Source organism: Geotrypetes seraphini, chromosome 8, assembly GCF_902459505.1.
Source record: "Geotrypetes seraphini chromosome 8, aGeoSer1.1, whole genome shotgun sequence".
Lineage (NCBI taxonomy): Eukaryota > Metazoa > Chordata > Amphibia > Gymnophiona > Dermophiidae > Geotrypetes > Geotrypetes seraphini.
Window position 1 is genome coordinate 94,061,542 of NC_047091.1, and position 12,759 is coordinate 94,074,300.

General features: G+C 46.4%; 1 protein-coding gene across 3 annotated transcripts in view; it reads left to right on the forward strand.

Moving 5' to 3' along the window:
- The window catches only part of JSRP1 (junctional sarcoplasmic reticulum protein 1), an 86,204-nt gene that overhangs the window by 21,884 nt on the left and 51,561 nt on the right, over window positions 1-12,759 (forward strand). The gene's annotated exons all lie outside the window — the stretch shown is intronic.

The window sequence follows — 12,759 nt, forward strand, 5'->3', positions numbered from 1 at the left end:
TATTTCACCCCCCACTCCTGTACTTGGACATTTCGTAGCTATGACACTTCCCAGCCCTCCTACCTTTCTCCCACTCCCTGTAACACGACTATGTTTGTTATAATTTCACCCCTGTTGTAACTGCAGTGCGATCAGTTTGCACATTCCGCAGTATTTTCATAGCCTCTCCTCCACCCATCTGATTGACAGGGCTTTAGAACTCTGTTATAGTTTGCCCGACTACCACATTCCCCAATAGGATCAATTGGGCCGTGTTCCTTAATTCATCCACCCTTTTGTTCAGAAATGTTACCTCTTTATCTGGAATCATGGGCTTCCCCTCCAAAGTCCTTAGCTTGTTATTTGACTTGTTTCCAATAGGAGCAAAGCTTTTCACACTCCTACCATTTATTTATTTATTTTTAAAAATGAATTACATTAACAGTAACTTTGTTGTCTTATGATGTTTTATTTTTACTATCTCTTTATTTTAATTCCACCATGCATTTAGATAGTACAGGTTAAAAATTTTAAAATAAATAAATAAGAAGCAGAGCTTGTTACACTCCCACAATGTACCTTGTCTCCACATCCTCTCTAGCAGTGCCCTGTATCGGATCTATAGATTTCGCTGTGTCACTTTGGTGTGTAGTACCAGCACAAGAGCACTTTATAGACATTCTCTATAATAAGGCTTGCAATCACAATATGGGCAGCCCTCACAAAATTCTTCTTCCACCTACCTTTATCCAAACTATAAACTATATCTGTTTCCCTTTGTTTAATATAGCCCATCCTTTTGCCCCTTCCCTCCCCTCTGAGTTCCCCTTCAAAAAGAGGTATACAGTATCCTTGAGATCCAATTCTTTCTTATCTCTTAGCCCATCAGCAGTTCAAAAGGAGCTCTCTCTGCTACCAGATCTTCCCTTACTTTGCCACTCATTGCATAATGCTTTAGCTGTAAGTATGGGAAGGCATCCCCCATTCATAACACACATGCCTCCTGGAGCTTATTAAAGGCTTTCATCTTCCCTCATTCCATTACTTTCCCAATCTCTCCAACCCTTTCTTCTCTCATCTCTGAAATACCTGTCCTCCTTCCCTTCCTAGGACAAACTACATTATCCTACAACAAGCAGGCAGCATATTCTCACAGATGGGTGACATCATCCACGGAACCTGGTACGTCAGTGCTAAAGTATACTGTCACTTTAAGCTTTCGAAAGCTTTGAGACTGCCCACACTGTTCATATGCAAGGTCGTAAGTTTTTCATTTTCCCTGAAGAGAAGAAGACATATCTGGACATCCAGTCAAGTTTGCCTTCCTGCTTCATTTTTCATTATTTTCATTCTTTTCTTCACCTTAGTTGTTTTTTCTTGTAAACCTTTTATTTCCTAACAAAAATTTTGTTATGTTCACCATTGGGGCAGTTTTAAAGCCTTTGCCCCTGCCGATGGCATCGATAGCTTTTTGGCCTACTTTTTACTCAACCCATGGTACTCTGTATTTTTTCCTTTTCGGTTGGATCTGTTCCCAATCTTCCAGGGCTAAAAAAAACCCCAACAACAAAACAACACTTCAACAATCAATAAAATGTTTTGGTTTTGTTCCTTCATATTTATTTTTTAAAGAAGATATTAGGCCTGGTGTCGGGTACCCAGCAACTTGGATTTCTATGTGGTACTGATCCTTTTCGGTACCAGAGGACATTGACATCAAAATCGATATCATCACAGCATCATAGGCATTACCAGCATTGAGTCACTTGATGCATGCCTCTCATCGATGCCATCATTCATTGATGCAGGCTGTCATTTCTGAAGCGTGCCTCTTCTTGGGGCTACCAATACTTCAATACCCTGCTGCGGTTCTGCCTACATAGCACACAGTACCGGTGCATCCACTTCACCATATGTAGTCGGAACTGTACGGTGTAGGGTTGGCCATGCGATTGCAAAGAAGTTGGCCTCGATGCCCTCTCTCTACTCGGTACCAACCCAGCTTAAATAGCTTCAGAGGCCTTACAGTACCATTCTATCCTTGCTCTGTGCTCTTTGAACTTCATCGACATTCGGTACTGATTCTAATTTTTACCTCTGTACCGTTGCTATTTCTGTGACAACATAGTGCATCACTGTGGTACCAGTCATCAATCTACATACTGGTACTGACAGACCACGACTCTCCTCTGGGAGAGCATTCCAAATTCCCAGCACGCGCTGTGTAAAAAAAAAACTTCCTGACATTCGTCCTGAACCTGCTGCCACTCAGTTTCAGTCTTTGACCTCTTGTCCGTGTCACATCCGAAAAAGTTAGCAATGTTTCTTCTTGGTCGATTTTATCAAATCCCTTTATTATTTTAAAAGTCTCTATTAAATCCCCTCTCAGTCTTCTCTGCTCGAGGGTAAACAATCCCAATTTCCTAAGGCGCTCTTTGTAGCTCAAATTCTCCAATCCCTTGACAAGTTTCGTGGCTCTCCTCTGTACCCTTTCCAGCAGAATTATATCTTTCTTGAGGTATGGAGACCAGTGTTGGACACAGTATTCCAATTGCGGTCTGACCATTGCTCTATAAAGTAGCATTATTACATCTTCCAATCTACTCGTGATCCCCTTCTTAATCATGCCCAACATCCTGTTTGCTTTCTTCACCGCCGCCACACATTGTGCCGAAGGCTTTAGGGTTCTGTCAATCAGTACCCCCAAATCCCTTTCTTGTTTGCATTTTGCTAATGTCACCCCCAACATCTTATACTCGTGTTCTTTGTTTTTTTTCCCTAGATGCATTGCTAACTTTTTCGGATGTGACACGGACAAGAGGTCACAGACTGAAACTGAGTGGCAGCAGGTTCAGGACGAATGTCAGGAAGTTCTTTTTTACACAGCACGTGCTGGGAATTTGGAATGCTCTCCCAGAGGATGTTGTGACAGAGATTACTGTTCGGGGATTCAAGCGCAAGTTGGATGCACACCTTCTTGCAAATTGTATTGAGGGCTATGGTATATCTGGATCTCCAATCTGGAATACCTAAATGGGCCGCCGCGTGTGCGGATCACCGGACTGGATGGACCTCGGTCTGATCCGGTGAGGGCTTTTCTTATGTTCTTTTGTTAACATTCATCTTTCAGGTACCGAAAATCCTCGATGCATATGGCTTTAGTGATCTCCTTCTGTGAACATAGGGACCACACAGAAACTTTAGAAGCCTCAGATTTCAGCTCCTCAAAATTCAGTCCAATCTTTTTGACATGCTTCTAGAGAGCATAGCAGGGTGATTTCTAGAGTTTTCAGAAGACTACTTATAGCCTTCTCCAAACCAGAAAGTTTATGGCAAGATCAGCTTTTGATTGTACATTGGTGTGACATCCAGAGTTTCAGCTATGTCTTTTGCTATGAGACATCTTCCATGGCTGCAAGTCTCTAACATTGGAATTCAGGATCCTTTACCAAATATTTCATATGTTCGTGAAGAGCTCTTTAGGAACAAAGCTGAGGTGCCACCCAAATACTTCTGGTTGTTCTCTGCTGCACTAACTCGCATTGAGAGCACTATTGGGAAGAATCAGAGTGGTCCACTAGGGCTATAAAGCCTTTTTAAAGTTCAATGTCCTCTTCTACTTATTATACATGAACCTGTAAATCAGAGGGTTTCATCATGGGTGTATTCTTACTGCCAGAACTGTTCCATAGAGGAATCCATCATAGGTGTAGAACCTGTTAAAGATGGATCACTTCTTCTACGCATCATTAGCAACTCTACTTATCACAACAGCAAGATCCACTCTGGGTGTAGAACCTATTAAGTTTGGATTGCCTCATCTACTTCGACTTCTGCGGCAACACTATTTTTAGCCAAAGGGATCCACTATGGGTTTAGAGCCTTTAAAGTTGGATCGCCTTTACTTCTTTATTCTACTTTGTTCTACACTCCTCCAGAACATCTCCATGGCTCAGAGACAACGCCATAGTGCCTCTGAATACCCTGGAGAACAGTGCAAGCTTCCACAGGGAGGGAAATGAGTGGTAAATACTACTCAATACGAACTCCCTCTAAATTCTTCTGGATATTTCAGACATCCATTTGATCTATCTCCCCCTCTATCTATGACCTTGACATTAATGTCCACGAGTGCCTTGTGAAACTTCCACAGCTCCACATACATGCAACATGTTTTACCCTTGCCATAGGCAAGTTCGCCCACATTCTTCCCAGAACCCATCAGGTTCTTCAGCCACAGAATGTCTGCCACTGTACTATCAATACTGATAACCTTGTTAGTTAGACCCAGAGGATATTATTGACTGTGCTTTCTTGAGGCTTCCATACTTCCTTCAGAATATCTTACCCTACTAGTCCACCTGGTGAACTGGTAAAAAAAAAAAATAATAATTATGTACATTCCTTCCAATTCAGGCTCAGACTTCTACTCCAACTACTTCTTTATTCTAAAGAACTTGGAGAACTGAGAGTGGCTGTAGGGGAGGAGGAGGGCACTTACACATCTTATTAATGATGATCTTATCTCTTTCCAAGCTAACTTGTTTTCATCTGTGGTCTAGCTTCATATTTTCTACACCTTTTACAGGCTTCTGCCTATCCATTTATGGATACATGCACCTCTTGTTCATGGGCAATGTATTACCTATCCAGTATTGCTGAGACCATTCATCTATTAAAATTCTCATCTCCTTATATATATATTCCTCTAATTCCAGAGCAGTAATATTTTTATATCCCACTCAACACCTTGAAGTATACCCGGTATTTTGCATTTTTTGCTACTCTCTATGGAGTAAAAAAAACCCCAATCCAAATGGCACATTGTACCCTAGTACCTTAACAACAGCTCAAACCTACTCGATTGCATGTACCTACCCTGTAATGAGTTATATTTACTCATTAGTTTCAAGTTCCATTGTATCCTTTCCTATAGCTTTCATGCTCCATTCATTATGATATCCGTACGACCTCCTTCATACATTAGGACCTACCATGTACTTAGTAAATACTATGCTTTCCTAACTCAAAGTTCCAACGACTGCTCTGTTGGATTCTGGTTTATGTAGTACTATGTTTTATCCCAGGACAAGCAGGCAGCATATTCTTAACGCATGGGTGATGTCACCGACGGAGCCCCGGTACGGACATTTTTCACTAGAAAGTTCTAGTTGGCCACACCGCACATGCGCGAGTGCCTTCCCGCCCGACGGAGGAGTGCGTGGTCCCCAGTTTCTTCGTTTCCACGGAGCGAAGAAGACGCATGTGGTTTCAACGGCCGTTGAAAACTTCCTTTTTGCCTTCCCGCTCGCGTTATTTTCTTGTATTTTCTCTTTTTCCCTTCGGGTTTCTTTTTCCGTTCTAAATAGTAAAAAAAAAAAACACAAAACTTTGTTTTTTCTTTATTTTTCAGGACGGCCCCGGCGGGGCCTGTGGCCATCATACAAGCCTTCGGCTTTGATTTTGCGGAGGCCGTGTTTCCCTTCATGCCCCCTCAACCGGGCTTTAAGAAGTGCCAGCGGTGTGCACGCCCGATCTCTCTCACTGACCCACACAATTGGTGCCTACAGTGTTTGGGTCCAGAGCATCGGGCTGACACCTGCACCCGCTGTGTCACTCTTAAGAAACGCACCTTAAAAAATCGGCAGATCCAGCAGAACATCCTTTTCGGTACCGGATCTGCTATGGAAACTGCCGCGACATCGACGGTACCGCAAAAGACGGCACCGACCACTTCGACGACGCCCGATCCTTCCTCGGGGTCGCTGGCACCAGGTAAGCCGGCTAAGAAGCCTTCCACCTCCCTTGAGCGCCCACCTGCCACAGCGGGGACGCCGGTCCTCCCGGCCTCACGCTGACCCCGCAAACGCTCCGCCCCGATCTCGGTGAGTGCCTCGTCATCGGCCTCCTCATCACCGGGGCGTGGAGCAGCACCTATGGAACCGAAAAAGAAAAAAGCGGTACCGGTGCCACCCCTGGATGACCGCATCGCGGCCATACTCCAAGACAAATTGCAGGAACAGCTGCAGCAACAACGCCAGCACCTGCTACCGACCCTATTGGCACCACTTCTTTCGGTACCAGACCGGCCCGAGCCTCGCACCATCCCACCGGTGTCCACCCCCTCGGTGCCACTCAACACTTCCATGCCAATCCTCTCGGCTGAGCCACTCCGTTCTCGTCCTGTGGTACAGACCCGCTCTGAAGCCGATCCTCCTCGGGACCAGGAAGGGCACCGGTCTCCCCGGGACTGAGAACGACACCGCTCTTCCCGGGACCGGGATCAGCACCGGTCTTCCTCTCCCGGTACCGTCTCAATGCGCTCTGGCAAGTCTCTTTCTAAGACCCGCCACACCGAGCCTTCCACCCCGACATCTCGGCGTGCGCACACTGACATCAGGGACCCGGACTTATGGGAAGAATCCCCTCCCGGTACCGAGGAGGACGCATCGTCCACAGACGAGGAACCCTCAGTGACCGATGCCGCTTCCAAGCCTGAGCAATCCTCTTTCACCAAATTCCTCAGGGAAATGTCGGCGGCTCTTTCTATTCCTTTAGAGTCCGACTCCAAAAAGTCCCAGGCCTTTCTGGATGCCTTAGACTTTGAACAACCTCCCAAAGAGTTCCTCAAGTTACCCGTCCATGACATACTACGGGAAACTTTTTATAAAAATTGGGAAAATCCACTCACTGTCCCCAGAGCTCCTCGTAAACTTGACAGCCTATACAGGGTCATCCCAATTCCGGGTTTTGACAAACCTCAATTGCCCCATGAGTCTCTCCTCGTTGAGTCTACTTTAAAGAAAACTCAGGGCTCCAGTGTTTATGCCTCCACCCCTCCTGGCAGAGAAGGCAAAACGATGGATAAGTTTGGCAAACGCCTTTATCAAAATGCAATGCTAGCCAACAGGGCGAATAATTACACATTTCACTTCTCATTTTATATGAAACATCTTGTGCAACAACTATCCGCCCTACAAAAATACATCCCTGAACGCAAAGTTCCACTCTTTCAACAACAAATTTCCAGCCTCCTTCAACTGCGGAAATTCATGGTGCGCTCTATTTATGATTCATTTGAGCTGACCTCCCGAGCGTCTGCCATAGCGGTTGCCATGCGGCGTCTGGCCTGGTTGAGGGTATCTGATCTTGACATCAACCACCAAGACCACCTAGCTAACGCACCCTGTCTTGGGGATGAACTTTTTGGGGAGTCCCTGGATTCGACCACCCAGAAGCTCTCAGCACATGAGACCAGATGGGACACTCTGGTAAAACCTAAAAAGAAGGCTCCACCTGCTCGTCCTTATAGACCACAATCCTCTTACCAGCGCAGGTTCTCGGCCAGGCCTCTCAACCCGCCCCAACAGCAGCCTCGCAGACCTCGTCAACAACAACACACTCAGGCTCGCTCTCAATCTCACCAACCTGCCAAGCCTCTTCCTCCGTCAAAACCATCTCAGCCCTTTTGACTCTTTTCTCCAGGGCATAGCCAGTCTTCCATCATCATTACCTCTTCCTCAGCCAATCGGAGGACGTCTCCAACTCTTCCTCAACCGTTGGGAGGTCAACACATCAGACCTTTGGGTCCTCAACATCATCTGCCACGGCTACTCTCTCAACTTCCAGACTCTTCCACCAGACAACCCTCCAATAGAGTCTGCGTCTCACTCCTCCCAGTCCCTTTTCCTCCTAAGGGAGGTCCAATCCCTCCTTCTTCTCAATGCCATCGAAGAAGTTCCCACAGACCAAAGGGGTCAGGATTCTACTCCCGCTACTTCCTGGTTCCCAAGAAGACAGGAGACCTTCGTCCCATCTTCGATCTCCGGGACCTCAACAAGTGTCTGGTCAAGGAAAAGTTCAGAATGCTCTCCCTGGCCACGCTTTATCCTCTTCTCTCTCAACACGACTGGCTATGTTCCCTGGACCTCAAAGAGGCCTACACTCACATTCCAATCCATCTGAATTCGCATCGCTACCTCCGATTTCAGATTCAGCACCGCCACTATCAGTACAAAGTGCTACCCTTTGGCCTAGCATCATCGCCCAGGGTGTTCACCAAGTGCCTTATTGTAGTGGCGGCCTTTCTCAGGTCTCACAACCTCCAGGTGTTCCCCTACTTGGACGATTGGTTGGTAAAAGCACCTACGTCTCCACTTGTGCTTCAAGCCACTCAGTACACCATCTCCTTCCTCCATCTCCTGGGGTTCGAGATCAACTACCCCAAGTCGCATCTACTTCCCACACAGCGACTTCAGTTCATTGGAGCCGTTCTCGACACCACTCTCATGAGGGCGTTTCTCCCCTCCGACCGCCAACGGACCCTTCTCCACCTCTGCCGTCAAGTGCTCCTTCATCATTCCATTCCAGCTCGGCAGATGATGGTCCTCCTGGGCCACATGGCCTCAACGGTCCATGTGCTTCCTCTGGACCGACTCCACCTCAGAACACCTCAATGGACTCTAGCCAACCAATGGTCACAGACCACGGATCCTCTTTCTCATCCCATCTCAGTGACATCGTCTCTTCAGCAATCTCTTCAATGGTGGTTGAACTCATCCAATCTTTCCAGGGGTCTACTCTTTCATCTTCCCCCTCACTCCATGACCATAACCACAGATGCCTCCCCCCTATGCATGGGGAGCTCACCTGGCAGAACTCCGCACTCAGGGACTCTGGACCCCTCAGGAGCGTCAACATCACATCAATTTCCTGGAACTCAGGGCCATGTTCTATGCTCTCAAGGCCTTCCAGCACCTTCTCTACCCTCAGGTTCTTCTCCTGTGCACAGACAACCAAGTCGCCATGTACTACATAAACAAGCAAGGCGGCACCGGATCTCCCCTCCTCTGTCAGGCCCACAGTCTTTTCCTCAAGGCTGTCTATATCCAGGGCAAACAGAACTCCCTGGCAGACAATCTCAGCCGCATCCTTCAACCTCACGAGTGGACTCTGGATCCTCCCACACTCCGCTCCATCTTTGCTCGCTGGGGCACTCCTCAGGTGGACCTCTTTGCAGCTCCTCACAACCATCAGCTGCCCCAGTTCTGCTCCAGACTCTTCTCTCCTCATCGTCTGGCCCCGGATGCATTCCTGCTCGACTGGACGGATCGGTTCCTCTATGCCTTTCCTCCACTGCCTCTGATGTTGCGGACGTTATTCAAACTCCGCAGAGACAGAGCCACCATGATTCTCATCGCCCCTCGGTGGCCTCGTCAACACTGGTTCTCCCTCCTACTCCAGCTCAGCTCCAGGGAGCCCATTCCTCTTCCTGTGTTTCCTACTCTACTTACACAGCAGCATCAGTCTCTACTACATCCCAATCTATCCTCGCTCCACCTGACAGCTTGGTTTCTCTCGGGCTGACCTCCCCAGAAAATATATCTCAGCCAGTCCGTCGTATTCTGGATGCCTCCAGGAAACTGGCCACCCTCCAATGTTACCAGCAAAAGTGGACCCGGTTCTCCTCTTGGTGTCTGCTTCATCATCACGATCCCACCTCATTGGCAGTGGAACCCGTACTGGACTATTTGCTCTCTCTCTCTGACGCTGGCCTCAAGTCGACCTCAATCAGAGTCCACCTCAGTGCCATCACTGCGTTCCATGAGCCTATCCTCGGAAAACCTCTCACGGCTCATCCCCTGGTTTCCCGTTTCATGAGAGGCCTCTTCAATGTCAAACCACCTCTGAAGCCTCCTCCAGTCGTCTGGGACCTGAATGTGGTTTTATCAGCACTCATGAAACCTCCGTTTGAGCCTCTTGCCACAACTTCGCTCAAATTTCTTACATGGAAGGTGCTTTTCCTCATTGCCATCACCTCTGCCAGGAGGGTTAGTGAGCTGCATGCACTGGTGGCCGACCCACCTTTCACTATATTTCACCATGACAAGGTGGTTCTGCGTACCCATCCTAAATTCCTTCCCAAGGTGGTCTCAGAATTTCACCTCAACCAGTCCATTGTGTTGCCTGTCTTTTTCCCTAAGCCCCATTCTCATCCTGGGGAACAGGCGTTGCACACGCTGGACTGTAAGCGTGCCCTTGCTTACTACCTTGACCGTACCAGGGCTCACCGCTCATCTCCTCAGCTCCTTTTGTCCTTCGACCCTAACCGTCTAGGTCGTCCTGTCTCCAAACGGACGCTTTCCAACTGGCTTGCTGCCTGCATTGCGTTCTGTTATGCTCGGGCCGGTCTCTCACTGGAAGGTGCTGTCACGGCCCACAGGGTCAGAGCTATGGCTGCTTCTGTGGCTTTCCTCCGTTCCACGTCCATCGAGGAAATCTGCAAGGCTGCCACTTGGTCCTCAGTTCACACATTCACTACTCACTACTGTCTGGATACTTTCTCCAGACGGGATGGGCACTTCGGCCAATCTGTATTACACAATTTATTTTCCTAATGGCCAACCATCCCTCCTCCCTCTCTGTTAGCTTGGAGGTCACCCATGCGTTAAGAATATGCTGCCTGCTTGTCCTGGGATAAAGCACAGTTACTTACCGTAACAGGTGTTATCCAGGGACAGCAGGCAGATATTCTTACGACCCACCCACCTCCCCGGGTTGGCTTCTTAACTGGCTTATCTTAACTGGGGACCACGCACTCCTCCGTCGGGCGGGAAGGCACTCGCGCATGCGCGGTGCGGCCAACTAGAACTTTCTAGTGAAAAATGTCCGTACCGGGGCTCCGTCGGTGACGTCACCCATGCGTTAAGAATATCTGCCTGCTGTCCCTGGATAACACCTGTTACGGTAAGTAACTGTGCTTTATTACCAAACTATGTATGTTCTAGTTTCTTCCAGTGTATCATCTGATCACATACCTCAAGCAGTATGTGCTCTCCCCTTGCTTCTTCTACCTGTATTTCTACATAGCTCACAGAATGCTTTTGTTAACAAGTTTCCACTTCTTTTCTACTGGCCTAGTGGACTTTCTGTTCCACCGCCAATCTTTTTATCTTCTACTTTTGTGAAATTCCTCATACTGTCATGTTTCTTCCAGTTCAGATAACCCAAATTGTCTCTTTATTAACCACAATTTTTAACCTCTGGTTGCACAATTTTCTCACACTCTTCTGCTACCTAGTCAATATCATTCTTCCATTGGTGGCCCTAACCTTGTTTCTCGCTTCTAAACACAGTCCTAAGAAACAACTCTAACTCACAGGACCATATGCTTATTTCCATTCTAGTTCTCCTGAGCCTCCAATCTGTGGATGGCTCAGAGGTAAAGTCCTGGTATTTGGTTCCAAGGTTCAAGTCCCAGGTCACTGCTAGTAAGTACATATAATATTTTCTTTCACATCTAGAAGGACTTTGCCTTTACTATCTGACCCTTTACTACTTTCATACATACTTCTAGAAGCCATCTGGTCATTCCAGAATTAGCTTCCTTTGGTGTACAGTTCCTTCTTGATATACTCCTCCACCAATCGCACCCAGGTTCATGGTTGCTCTTTTCTTTGTGCCTTTCCTACCATTTTTGCTTAACTAGGAAATTTTCAAATTTCTCTTGCTTAGTCCTCAGGGTTCTGAGCCCAGTTCTCTAACTCAGTATCTCACTAGAACCTGAGGCCGAATGTTTCACATAAATTCACCTCAAATATTGCTTTTCAGTCATATTCCTCTCCCTGGGCTTCCTTTGCTTATTTCATTAACAGGAGCATTCCAGGACTTCCATCCTCCATTCACTATTTCTTCAGTAACTTTTAATCTCCAACTGCTCCAGTTTTGTTAGACCCCTCCTTTCCAGCAGATATTTTGAGAAGTACTACTTCTATTCGGTAATCCTTGAGCGCTGGCTCCCTTCACTTTTCAAGACATACCAGAGCTCTCAGGCAGCCTCGGGGGTACTACTGCTGAAAGGTATGACAGGATATGACCAGATCCTCCCACAAATTAAAACTATCCTTCAAGGTTTATTAACATTTGATTTATCGCTGAATCTGTTTACAAAGCGATGTACAATATAAAACATAAAATATAGATATACAATATTAAAACTCAATAACATTAGTTTAAGACAGGACAAACTTGAGGTGGAGGGAAAGAAAGGGAAAAGATTACATTTGTCTTAGTTAGGAAAACAAAAAGGGAAAAAAACATAAGGCATTTCCCACACAGGAAAGCTAGGGACCTCCCTCCACTTCAAAATCACTGAGCTCTGGAACAACCTTACCTCCCCTCTTCGGAACTTGAGCTCTCTCCAAGTTTTCCGCAAACATCTGAAAACCTGGCTTTTCTCAAAAAATGTAAGTCTCCCTCCAACTTAGGAATCAAGAAAACTCTTATATCTTGGCATCCCAAGTCCTGTAAATTTTCTTCACACTTCTACCTCTAACCCTCTGTTGTAGTTCCTTCCTATTTCTCCTACTGTAAACCGCGTCGAGCTCTACGAACATGGAGATGATGCGGTATACAAACCTAAGGATTAGATTAGATTAGATTAGGATATAAATAAAGCTATTATTATTATATAGCCTCACTCCCCAATCAACCAGTTTTTCAATCCAACTTCTCTACATTCTCCCATCAATAGTCACAGAGCTCTCTCTCCTCCCTATTTTTTTCTTTCCCGTTTTTACCCATAACATTACTCTATTTTGCTTCCATTTTGCTTTGCAGCTTTCCCTTTCGTTTCCCATTTGTGATGACCTAGGACAAGATTAGCTACAACTAGTCTTTTGGTCTGGTCACTCTTTTTTTTTTTTATTCTTTATTTATTCAATTTTCAAATTTTAAACAAGCACATTAATACTTGAATACAGATTTAGAATGAGAAACAAA